Raw genomic sequence first — 13,221 nt, forward strand, 5'->3', positions numbered from 1 at the left:
GGAAACCCACAGTGGTTAATATCTCATGAACATCAACCCACTTAGAGCCCGACTTGATGTGGCCAGAGAGACAAGGATGACATGAGACAGCTCTGCTCCTGAGGGCCCCCACCCCAGGAAACTCTGGTGGGGTGCTCACCTCTGGCCCATTCTTATTGGGGGTGAGGAGCCCCTAGAGGGCTGTGGCCACAGCCTGATGTTGGATGGGGAGGTGGGGTGAAGGTGGAGACAACAGGTGAGCTGGTGGTCCAGGGAGAGGTGGTGCAGACCTGAACTTGGGCAGTGGCTGGTTGACGAGGTGCCCAGGTGCAGAATCAGTAGGTCGGGGGGAAGGGGCTGCAGCCTGGGCTACTGGGAGAGAGTAAAGTGCCCCTCCCCCACCCCAGCACAGTGCCTGGCACACAGTAGGTTCTTAGTAAGTGAGGGGTGCCTGATGGCTCACTAGGCATCAGGTGCAGTGCCAGGTGCTTTCAAGCCCGTGATGGCATGTCCCACCCGGCCACATGCCAGCTGAGGCTCCCTGGCAAGTTGCTCCACCTCCCAAGCCTGTCACGTGGTGTGAGCATCCCTGCCTCGCAGGGCTCCCGTGGGATAAATGGAAGAGGCATCTGGACACAAGGATTTGTAGGGGTCTGAGCAGACAGCAGTTTGGGGCAGCATAGTTTTTAGTATCCCTCAATCCCACAGAAAAAAACAGTAACTAGGGAGCAAAACCAAAGAAAGAATATCATTTACGACAAGACTTGGCTAAAGACGTCCCCGTGAAACCCAAATTACAAGTAGGCGGGGTGCAGAAAGCCGTCCTGAAACAGAGAGGTTTGCAACTGCGTGTTTAAAGAGCACACCGTGTATCTGAGAATATCCGCCCAGAGTAACCGACACGGAGATACACTGTGGTAAAATTACTAATATTTAAAGACAAAGAAAAGAAAATCCTTCTGGAATCTAGGTAAAAAAGGAGCAAGAGACTGACGAGAAAATGAAAATTCGATTGCTTCAGGCTTTGCAACAGCCACACTCTCTGCCAGAAGAAAATGGAGAAATTTAAAATAAGAAAGCAAATGTGAGCAGGATACAGTACATCCAGCAAAACAGACTTTTACGGGTAAAAGGCACAGGCAGTTAGCAGCCTGTAAGAAACTGGGGTCTCACGGTCTGAGGATCCGGAGGATTCTACTAGAGAGTGACTTTCAGGCAGCCAGGAAAATTCTTAAGGCATGAGGTGGTGAGTAGGATATAGCTCAGTGGTAGAGGGCATGCTCAGCTTGCGCGAGGTCCTCGATTCAATCCCCAGTCCCTCCACTGAACAGTTGAAGGTGGGGGAGGGGGGTATAAAGAAGAAAAAAAACCAAAGGCATCAGAGGAAAGCCTGGCAGAGATGGAGTCTAGTACCTGACAGCACAGACCAGGCTGGATATGAAAAGTGGACCGAGGATGGGGAGAGCAAGTGAAGAAAGACTGAGCTGCTTTCAGCAGTCACGCGGGTGCTGGTAATATTAGTATTGTCACCCCAAGATGGTTGAGAGTGTGCCGTGGACTAGAGCAAAGGCATGGTCATGTGGTCCTGTGGGTTTATCATCCCCCATGGCCTCAGTGCCAGAATTCTAAGTGTGGAAGAAAAGAGATAATGGTGTAATAGAGAAGACTTCACGTCAAAATGCTGTAGTCCTGAATTTTTCATTCCAAGTATCAGTTTGAACCCATGAGGTGCTTTATATTTAAAAGAAATACTGGTATATTTCCTAGTTCTGTCCCCTGAAAAAGCCTTTAGAAAGAGAGAGAGAGGGAGACTAATCCAGTAGAAATGAGGATCCCTGGAACCCACGTAATGGTCTTGAAATACAATTTCCTACAAAAATAAACCAGGGCTTTTGGGAGAAACGGCTGATTCCAGGCCTGGGGCAGGAAATATACAAGATGAACCCGGAACATCTTGACACACCAGCCAGTGAGAACATCGTCAAAGAGCAGGGTCGTGCTGAAAGGTGTCTGGGTCCGCCTTGCAGAGCTGTCCACCTGCCCAAGACGGGTCAAGTTGACCTTGGGAAAGGATAGTAATCGCAATTGATTAAAACTTTCAAATGTTCATAGAATATGAAACAAACACCCTGATTAGTCATTTGTGGAAGATGAGAGGGAGCCAGTTAATTATCCTAAAAACTGGTAAATAAAAGGAAAGACTCAAGTATTTCAAAAGGGCAAGATTAAGCTATATTGTCTAGAGACGGATAAGGGTGATGAAACTATGGATCAAAATCCATAGTGAAGGTATTTCTGTAGAAGTTAGGATAGTGGGAACTTACAGGCCGGTGGGGTTGTGATTGTCAGGGGGCCCGCAGGGCAGCTCCAGGGGGCACAACTGTCTCTCTCAGCCTGGAGGATGGTTCAAGGGGCGTTTGCTTTATGACAATTCACTGAGCTGTACTTATGTTTCACGTGTTTCCCTGTAGATGTGTTTTACCTTACAATGCAAAGGTGAACAAATGCATGGTTTGTGAGACGGTAGATGCCATTCCCCTTGTGGGAGAGAGCAGTTGCTGTAATTACTCCCAAGGATTGGAAGATCCAGTTAGAGCCCATTAATGACAGACAGCAGACCAGGTGGCTTCCTGGAGGAGGCAGGATTGAAGCAGGCTTTGGAGAGTGGACAGAATTTGGTTTAGACCAAGCCTTCTGAACCTTGACACTCTGAAATTTGGGACTGGAGAATTTTGTTGGCTGGGGGTGGAGGCTGTCCTGTGGTATACATGGGGTGCTCAGCAGCACTGCCAGGGGGTGGGGGTGTTCTGTGTTATACGTGGGGTGCTCAGCAGCACTGCCGGGGCTGGGGGCTGTCCTGTGGTATACGCGGGGTGCTCAGCAGCACTGCCGGGGGTGGGGGCTGTCCTGTGTTATACGTGGGCTGCTCAGCAGCACTGCCGGGGGTGGGGGGTGTCCTGTGTTATACGTGGGCTGCTCAGCAGCACTGCCGGGGGTGGGGGGTGTCCTGTGGTATACGTGGGGTGCTCAGCAGCACTGCCGGGGGTGGGGGGTGTTCTGTGGTATACATGGGGTTCTCAGCAGCACCCCTGGTCTCTACCAGCTAGATGCCAGAGGCACCCCCTCCTCCAGCTGTGACATCAAAAATGTTTCCAGAAACTACCAAATGTCTCTTGTGGACAAAATTTCCCCAATTGAGAACCACTGTTTAGGGAACCATAAACAGATTAGAAATGAATTTAAAAACCTGGAATTTCTTGGAGGCTCCCTGCTTATAGGCACTGCTCTCCTGTCTTTAGATTTCAGGCCTGTGAGAGACCAGAGTGGTCCCCGGAGTCCGTTTCCTGCCTGACCTTGGGCCCTCTGCAGGCCTGTCTGGACCCTGGGCTGGGGACCCACACTCTTGAGAGGCCCCATGATCCAAGCTGTGGCCAGAGTAGTGATGCAGGGTGGTCACTGATGCCCACTGGAGTCAAAGCATGTGATTGCACCCTCGCCAGACTGAGGAGGAACCTGGAGCCAGGCAGGGAAGTGACCCGTCTGCAGTCACACAGAGGCCGGCCAGACCTACATCTCCTGACCGGGCCGCTGGCCACAGGACCAGTGAGTCCCTTATAAGACAGCGGGGGAGGGGGCCTGCAGTGTCATTTCACTGGTGAGGAAATTGAGGCCTGGTGGGTGGGGGCAGGGACCTGGCTCATTACAGACAGAGCCAGACCAGAACTGAGAGGTCATGATCCCCAAGGAGGACGTGACTCCTGAATCATTACTAAGCACCAACTTTCTTTCGTTTGGCACCGCTGAACGCTTCCTGCATGCTTAGCCCTGGGCGCAGATCACTCTCCACACCACTTCCCTGAATTCTGGAAAACCCCACAAGTGGGTTCCTTGTGGGCAGAGGACTGGCGGAACCTGGCCAGTCTGTGCCCTTGGGCACCCGGACAGATGGCAAACCAGAGGGTGGGCATGAAATACGGAGTGAGGGGCCAGACAGCCCTGGAAGCTGCCACTGTTACCATGACCCCTGCTGCTCCCATTAACTATTTCAGGACAGACAAGCGAGAGACCCCCCACATCCAGACCGGGGAGGGGCCCTGAGTTGCCCGGCTGTCCCAGGGCCACCAGGAAGGAGGGGGCAGGGGAAGGTTGCTGTGGGCTCCCCACCCCAGTTCCACTTGGATTTGCCTGAGATTTCATTTGAAACAAAGAATTCTGTGGTGTCAAAACCAAGTTCTCAAACCGCAAATCTAGATTATCAATGATAAGCCAAGGTGAGCAAAGGAGAAAACGATGTTCGTGGTGCTCGCGCGAGCGCGGTGTGGGCCAGGGCCCGGAGACGGGCCGACGTAACACAGTCGCAGCTGGCGGCCCTGACATCTACGGCTGCACGCGCGCTCTCTTGCTCTCAGACTCCGAGGGCTGAGCGTTTGGCCACAGCTTCTGCAGGGACGGCTTGTCTCTGCTCCGTGATGCCCAGGGCCTCAGCTGGGCTCTGGGACGACTCCATGACTGGGGGTGACCCAAGCAGTTGCAGGCTGGGGCCATTGGAGGTCATCTCACTCTCAGGACCCGAGCCCTGCTCGGATGGCTTGGAGACCGGGCTCTGCTGGGACTGTCGACTGGAGCCCCTCCCGTGGCTGCCCCCTGGACCCTGTGCTTTCTCCCAATGTGGCAGCTGTGTCCGCAGAGGGAGCATCCTGAGTGGAAACACATGGAGAGCCACCGTGCTCAAGAACCAGACAGAAGCCATGTGGCCTCCTGTGACCTGGCTCTGGGGGTCGTGCAATGTGATCCCTGTTGCATTGGTTTAAAACCACCCCTCTTTGCCAGCTGCACTCAGATTAAACTCAGCCTCCCCACCTTGACTGGTAAGGCCCTGCATCATCTGACCCGGCCTCGTCACCAACCTCATCTGGTCCCATCCTCCCTGTTCCCCACACTCTCTAGCCACACCGGACACAGCAAACGGCCCCTGTCAGGGTCTTTGCCCAGCAGTTTCCTTCTCCCTCTCCCCAGGTTTCCGCCTTCTCATCGCTTACATTTCAGCTCAAGGGTCCCCTGCCTTGGTCACTTTCCACCGTATCCCAGCCCTTGATGCAAACTGAAATGATTTCATCGATGCATTAGGCTTATAGGTGGCCTCCACTGGCTAGAATGTGAGATTCCACGAGACGGGAGCATCTTCAGCCCCCAGCCCAGCCCGGCCTCACACGCCAGGCCCTCGGTAAACAGAGAGGAGTGAATGTCTGACTCAGCGCCCAGCCTCCCGCCCACTGTGGAGTTCTGCACCTCTGCCCTGCGGGCCTCCGTTCACCATGTGCCTACTACGTACCTGCAGAGTGGAGATTTATCTTTCTTTGTCATTGGGATCAGGTGGACTGTGTACAGTTTTAGAGCTAGTGGTACCTTCGTCCTGTCTGGTTTTCACTCTGACTCACACTGCTCCAACTCGTTCGTTAGACAGATGGAGAAACTGAGGCTGTGACCTGTCCGAGGTTATGCAGCTGGTGAGTGGTGGCTCCGGGACCAACATGGGGTCTCTGGGGCCATCTGATTCCCACCTTTCTCCTGTTCCCACATCCTGATGGGAAATGCAGTTCCTGAGAAGCCAGTGACTTGCCCAGGGTGACTCAGCTTGTAAGTGCAAAGCTGGGGCCTGAACCCATCCCTTCTGAGTCTCTCCGAGGCCCCCAGAGGCCTCCCAGAGCCACCAGCAGCTACAGCCTTGCCCCCTTGACTGCCCCGCAGGAGGCATGGGTTAAAGGGGCCTGCCCGCCAGGAGCCATCCCCAAAGGCAGCCAGACCTGCTTCAGAGAGAAAGGAGCCCCACCTCCCGTGAGGGGACCTGGCCCCACACAAGCGCTTCCTGTTTCTGAGGAGCGGGCAGGGGCTCTGTTGCCTGCCCAGAGCAGCGGCTCAGCGAGGCGCTCCCCGGGGACGGGTGGGCCGCGGGGCCTGTGGGCTCTGCACAAAGCCAGGAAGTGTGATGTCACCACACGGAGGTAAACAGAAGGACACTTCCTCTTTCGCTTCCATGGGGCTCCTGCCTGATCCAGAAGGTTCTCAAACCCAGCCTGGACAGGGGCTCAGTTAGCTTTTTTGGAATCGCCCCTTTGTGGGGAGGAGAGGATTAAAAACCAAACCAAACAGGTGAGTAGGTAGTGCTAGGATCCCAGAGCTGAGAGCCAGGAGGGGACTCCACGGCAGACACCAGCCCCACCCAACCCCATTTTACAGGTGGGGAAACTGAGTCCCAGAGTGGCCAAAGGACTCCGAAACAGATGACTCTTTACCACTGTGAGCCCTCAATACTTTGGCTTTAGTGGGGGTCAGAAAACTCTTCTTACCCCCTAATTGAGTCTGGGCTGGAGCAGAAGGACTGGAAAGTTCAGAGCACTTCAGTCCTGCCTTGGCTGTCTGCTTAGGCAAGTCACCATCTCTCTCTGATCTCAGTCTCCTTCCCAGTACACTGGGGTGACGATACCTACTTCAGAGAGATACTGTGAGAATTCACGAAACAACAATGTGTGAAGATTCCACTTGGAAACTGGCCTGTGGTAAGTGCCAAAGCAAAGACTTAGATGGCCAAGGAGACAGGGCTGATGGGTGATGCAGCCACAAAGAAAAGGAAGGTCCCCATACCACCCACCTCTGCAGCCCACACATCCTGGCAAGAGCACCCCGGGAACCACAAGCTTGAGCACTCTGCCCTTGAGTTCCCAGGCCACGGAATGGGCAAGGAAAAGAGAGAACAGCCTGTGTTTATCGTGGGTGCCAAGGCCTCTGACACCCGGTCGTACAGACTGAGATGGTGCTCAGTGACCTGGTGTGGCCGTGATGGAGGGAGAAGGCGTGTGATCAGCTGGCTCCAGACTATGATGCTTTTGATGCTACTAACATTGGGATCATCTAAACTGAGTCCAGCCAACTTATTCTAAATGTATATATTTTCTCCAGGAAAATGTGAGGAGGGTATAGCTCAAGTGGCAGAGTGCATGCTTAGTGTGCCTGAGGTCCTGGGTTCGATCTCCAGTACCTCCTCTAAAAATAAATAAACCAAGCCACTCCCCAGCCAAAAAAATTAATGAAATAATACAATAATAAATAAATTTTTTTAAATATTAAAAAAAAAGACCCAAACAAAATAGTTTGCAGGTGACTTAGAAGAGTGGCCAGGAGAGGATTTTAGATCCCCCCCCACCCCAATTCCAAGACTGTGATCTCTCCCTGTCTGTACAGTGGAAACCACGGTGTGGCCGGAGCTACAGATGCTCCACATCCCCTCAACAGTTGTCATCCCCCCATGTCATCCCTGAGACTCCCGACCAAGGGTCTCTCTGGCTGATGGAGAGCTCTGGGATGCAGTGGTCACCAAGCCAGTATCTGGCAGGTCAGGTTCCAGTCAGTGCCAAGAGTCAAATACGGGGGGGTTGTGTCCAGAGGGGACCCTCAAGGAGTTGTCCTGAGGATTCAAGGAGATTCCTCCAGGCTTTATCCTAGAAATTGTCATTGAGAGTCTATCATGCTGGGAATATAGCTGTGAACAACAGAGCCAAATTCCTGCCCTTAGGAGCTTCCGGACAAGAAGACAGATGACCAGCAAGATACGGGAGTGATGGACGGAGAGTTACAGTAACACATTCAGGGAAGAAACCCACAGCAGGGAGGTGGGTTACTGAGTGTGTGTTGGTGAGGACGTTGATACCGAGGGCTCCCCAGGCCTCTTGGGTATCCCAGCTCCCGATCCACCACAGGGATCCTCCCAGCCCAAGTTTAATGCAGTGGGCTTCCTAGGAACCCCAGCCGGGCTGAGTGTAGGGCCAACGGGAGGAGCGTGACTGGAGACCCTACAGGAAGCAGGTGCCCAGCAAACCCTCTCGCCCCCTCACCCGCTGTCAGAGGCTGACTGGCACTGGCCCCGGGTTTCTCTCGTGCAAAATGAATATTCACTCTTACGGGGGCAGGGTGGTGAAGACTACGTGGTGAAGGACGCAGGTAATTCTAAAACGACCAACAGTGCTGTTATCCACCTGCAGATATCTTTTCAAATACCAGTATTTTATTTTATTTATTCATTTTTACTGATTTACAATGTTAGTTTCCAATGTACAGCAAAGCGATGCAGTTATACATATATTTTCAGATTCTTTTCCATTATAGGTTATTACAAGAAATTGAATATAGTTCCCTGTGCTATACAGTGGGTCCTTGTTCTTTACCTAGTTTACATATAGTAATGTCTGTCTGTTAGTCCCAAACTCCTAATTTTTTCCTGCCTCACCTTTCCCCTTTGGTAACCACAGTTTGTTTTCTATGTCCCTGAGTCAAATACTAGTATTTTAAAAAGAGCTCCCTGCTACGTTTTGCAAGTTGTGAAGAAGCCAGGCACTTCCTGGCCTATATTGTTTGTATGTTTCTCTGGGTGGTTTTTGTTTTTTTCCAGTTATAATCATCAGTTAAGCATCTGTCAAATACATCAGGTCTGGGTGAGCCAGGAAGTGGAACCAGAGCCCAGATGCTCAGCTTTTGTGATATGGTGGCAAAAGCCAGCCTGAGAATGAAATGCTTTCAGGAAAAGTACCCCCCAGAATGTGACATCTATCACGAAATCGCTGCCTGTGTGGTAACATGACAAGACAGACTTTCTGACCAGTCTGGGAATTCGGAAGACTTGGGGGCGGACCAGGGCAGGAGACGCTCTCGGCCTATTTAAGGAAAGCTTGTTTTACATAAATGAATTTTAGTCTCAATAAAGGTTTCACGTTAAGGGAAAGAGCAGAATTACAGTTTGACTCGGTGCTTTCATTTACATGTCTTTAAAAAAGGTTTAATAAAAATAGGTTCAAAATGATTGTAAGAAAACCCCCACAGTGCAGACTACACCGTAGCAGCTCTCTTTATGACTCCTCCTCCTGCGTCTGTGTTTGGTGGGATGTGGTTGGGGTCTAGGACCCAAGAGGCTGCTGGGTGCCGGCCCTGGGTGGGTGCGTTGCCCACCCCAGCTCAGTGTCCCCCTCGGCCGCCCTGGGGACAACCACCCCATTTGGCTTAGAGAATCTCAGAGGTGTGAGATGGGAGAGGCACAGCGGGTCCCAGCCCTGTGCCGGGCTGCCTCCAAATGTTGTTGAACTGGTATGTCTCCAAGAAGGAGAAACTGACACCCACACTCACCAAACCCCCACACGCTCTGGGGCAAACACGGGGAACAGCCCCCCAGATCTGAGTCCCACGTCCCCCACCACCTTGGAGTGTGGCCTTTAGGGAGGTCCCAGAAGGCAGAAACTGGCCGGTTGGGGCCACACTCCTGACACACAGTAGGTGCTCAGTTAACATCAGTGGACATGCACACATGAATTTGTGCCTGAGATTTCCTTTCCAAGGATAATTAAACACGGATTAGGCCTGTGTGAGAGAAGAATGCCGGCACAGACGGAACCTAGCAGCTGCGCTAAGCAAAGTGAAAAGAAACGGGTGAAACTCATTTTAATAATACACTTAACTCTACACCTAAGATGTTCTCATTTCCACATGGAATCAATGTAAAAATCAGTAAGGAGGCACCTAATGTTCTTGTCTCGCGATGTCTGAAACGAAAGCGGGCTCCCTTCACACCCGCCCGTGTCAGGCGCTGGCAGCCGCGTGTGGCTGGTTCCCGCGCTGGGCAGCGCAGGGCTGGATGACCCAGCGTGCGGTACCCGGGGGGTGCTCGGCCCGCGTGGGGCCAGGCCCTGTGTGTGAGGTGCGGCCGAGGTGCAGGGGCTGCAGGCCCGGATGGGAGAGCCGGTCAAAGGCAGCGGCCTCCCCTGTGTGTCTGTTCTCTCTGCTCCTGACATAAAAGGAGTGGTGTGATTTAGGGCCCCCGAATCCAGGAGCTCATCTTAGCTAATTACGTCGGCAGAGATACTGTCCAAGTAAGGTCACATTTTGAGGGGCCTGGGGGACATGAATCTTGGGGGGACCCAATTCACTCCACCACAGGGCCTGCCGGTCCCCCAGCTCCTCCTCCATGTTGTCTCACAGGCGTCCCCTGATACATTTCTTGCCTGTTTAATCCCAAATGATGTTTCTTCTTGGGGGCACCTGGGCTGACACAGAGACTTGGAGTTGCTGGGCCTGGGAGGCTGGGGCTCGTCCTGGGGCAGGGACAGGGAAGACTGGGAGGCAAGTGGTGTCCAGGCTTAGCATCCCCCAGAGCTGAGACTGGAACTGAGTGGGTGATTGGGTGGGAGGCGCCCAGCTGAGCCTGGGTGTCTGGCTCCGTCAGCCAAGTGGGAATGTGCAGTCGCCAACGTGGGAGCTCAGTCGGGGGGCAGGCTTGCAGGAAGGGGATGCATCCAGGCTTGGGGTGCTGAGCATGTGTGAGGGGGTGTCCTGGGGCCCAAGGGCCATTGCAGGAGGCTGGATTGGCCCCTGGCCTTGCTGGTCCCCAGTCTGTTGCCAGGGTCGGGGGCAGCATGCAGCAGACAGAGCTCTGAAGACATGCACGCCTAGCCCCAGGTGTCCACGGAACCAGGTTGATGGTGCCGACCCCAGGCACCAGGTGCTGAGGTCAGGGTCAGAACCAGGGTGGCCAGCCCAGCAGGGGACTTGAGCAGGATAGGAACAGAGAAGGGGCGATGGCCAGTGGGGGCAGCCAGGATCAAGGCCTTGGACAGGTTTTGGGGGAGTGCTGCAAGGCCCCTGGTAGGTCCCTCATCCTGGGGAGAGTTGGGTGAGGGGAAGAGGGAGGGAAAGGGGCCCATCCACAGGGGAGGACCCTGCTGGGGCCAGAGGTGGGTGTCAGGGCATTGTGGTCACGCAGGCCTCCCTCTCCAGGGTCTGACTCCCCGTGGGAGCAGGGAAAGGCCTTCTGAACACAGCCCACTGCGGGGTGAGGGCTGTGTTTCAGGCAGTGAAAAGCTTCAGGCAAAGCCGGCCTTGGCTGACTCCCCATCAGGCCTTCCAGATCATTCCATCGAATTCGTCGGAGGCCGAAGTCACCGTCCCCACTTCTCCTGTGGGGCAGGGCTTCTCTCTTACGGAGCCAGCTGGGAGCATTCCTAGATTCAGGAGGAAGTGGGAGCGGCTCCTTCCTTCCGTGAAGAGCTGTATGTAGTTCTTGGAAGGGCTCTAGGTGCTTGAAAAGGATGTCTCAACAAGTCAGGAGGAGCCGGGGGCTGGGGTGGGGGACTCAGGTCCAGGGCCCTCCCCAGCCCTGCCCCCCCCCCCCCAGGGTTCTCCATGCCCCCTGCCCCAGCTGCACAAACGCACACCAGGAAATGGGTGTTGGCGGCTCCGCGGGCGGCCAGCTGAGAGAGAAGCAACAGGGCTGGGCCTGCGGGCTTCTCCCCTCCTTGACGCTGGGGTCAGCCTGGCTTTGGGTTTGGAGATGAAGAGGGATGGAAGAGGGACGGAGGAGGGACAGGACAGTCCAGCTGCCGCTCTGACCTGAGCTAGCTCGAGGGACTGGGCCAGCTGGCCCCACCTGGGCCACCCCAGCACCACTCCCCGCTGGGGCTGGGCAAGCTGGGCACCTCTGTGAAGTGGCACCCTTCTCTGTAGGTGGGCACAGGACCACCCTCCTGGGCTGGTAGGAGGGTGCGCGCTGCTCAAGACTGGCCTCCATGGGCTCCTTTAAGAGCCTCAGTGGGCTTGGTCTCCTCTCTTAGGAATGTGTTCTTATGATGCAAAGAGGGTGTTTCCAATTTTGAACTTTCACTGCCCTGGGGAGTTAGAGTTGACTGAGTTTGGCCAAATGGTCCGAAAATCCCTTCTAGTGATAATATTCCTGTGTGGGAGGTACTGTGACAACCAAGCAAACGTTAGAACCACCTGCAGAGGGGCCGAAGGTGGGCAAGTGTGCCTCAGGCAGGGGCCTGGGCTCTGGTGGCCAAATGATGCAGGTGTGCACCCTCGTCCCCACACTGACAGCCATGTGCTCTCTGGTAAGGGGCTTCCCTTGCCGGGCCGCAGGTCCTGATCTGCCAAACAGGGTGACACCTGGTCATAAGCTGGAGCAGTGATGGCTGAAAGAACGCACCTGTGCACCCAAAGCATCATTTAGGTGCCCAGTCAGCAGCTGGTGAGCCTTGGCTGCGGGCTAGCCCTGGCTAGGCTTTGCAGCTTTGCAGAGGGTCCCGAGGAGGGGTGAGTCTGGCAAAGTGGAGGGGAGTGTCGGTGTTTACTGAGAGTCCTTTTTGCCCTCACACCAGCTTCTCAGGGGACATTATGAGGGCCCAGAAGGTGTGATGGGTTGGGGAGGGCTGCTCCAGCCTGGGCAGGGGAAGCTGGGAGGGAGATGAGGGAGGACTTCCTGGAGGAGGGGGTATCTGAGCCAATGAAAGATAAGCCAGAGTTACTGGGGAGAAAAGGGGAGAGGGCATTCCAGGGCAGTGGGAACAGCAGCAGATGCACAGGGAAATAACTTTGAATGACCTTGGGCTTCCCTCTCGGGCCCTCGAGCAGGCTGGTACCTGACTTCCCCTTTCCCACCCATTTACTGTTAGCTCTCTATTTTTATTTGTCTTGATTCCCAGTCCGGATGAGTTCAGACAGTTCTCACATCTGTCCCCTTCCTCCCACCCAAGCACATAGCAGCAGCCGGACCGCAGCTTCCTGTCAGTCTTTGCACAGAGGAGGATGAGAGTGGCTACCCAGGCGTGAGGGCCCTGGTCCAGGACCTCCCCAGCTGCTCTGCCTGGCAGCTCTGGGTCTGCGGCTACAGACGTCTACACAGGCTCCCGGCACCAGGGCCCAAGGTTCTGAGGTCTCCCTTCTGCCATCCTTCCCTTCCAAGAATTTTCTTTAAGGGAGACCCTTCTTGGGTGCGGTCGAGAGCATCCCCTCGGCCACCAGCCTGTTGGGGCCTCAAGACAACCCACTAGGCGGTAGGCTAGCTTCCCTTTTTCTTTTGAAGTCACACAGTTCATCCTCATTCTCACCCCCTCTCAGCCTTTTCCTAGACCCAGGCCACCCTCTCGGGGCCGGGGCCTGGGACAGCTGCTCGGTGTCTGACTCTGGGGAAGCATCCTCACCACACTCACATTGTTTTAAACGCAGTGCTATTCCAGAGATGGAGGAGATCACTGACTTTCTCCTTTTTTCGATAAAGTGGTGACAAAGAACAGGTCTTATCGTTCTAACATGGATGCTTCTGCCCCGCCTGCTGAAGGAGCGCAGAACCGAGCCTGTTTCCATCCTGAATTTGGTGTCACCATCCCTTGCTCTTCCTGGTTTTCTCATGAACGTGTGTTTGTCCATGCT

General features: G+C 54.4%; 1 long non-coding RNA gene across 1 annotated transcript; it reads left to right on the forward strand.

Moving 5' to 3' along the window:
• Window positions 1–5,936: 5,936 nt before the first annotated feature.
• LOC123611696 (uncharacterized) lies at window positions 5,937–8,729 on the forward strand. The gene is made up of 3 exons (XR_012502242.1): window positions 5,937–6,129; window positions 7,550–7,646; window positions 8,423–8,729. It is a non-coding gene; the product is annotated as an uncharacterized LOC123611696 (long non-coding RNA).
• Window positions 8,730–13,221: the final 4,492 nt, after the last annotated feature.

This window comes from Camelus bactrianus, chromosome 25 (genome assembly GCF_048773025.1).
Source record: "Camelus bactrianus isolate YW-2024 breed Bactrian camel chromosome 25, ASM4877302v1, whole genome shotgun sequence".
Classification (NCBI taxonomy): Eukaryota; Metazoa; Chordata; class Mammalia; order Artiodactyla; family Camelidae; genus Camelus; species Camelus bactrianus.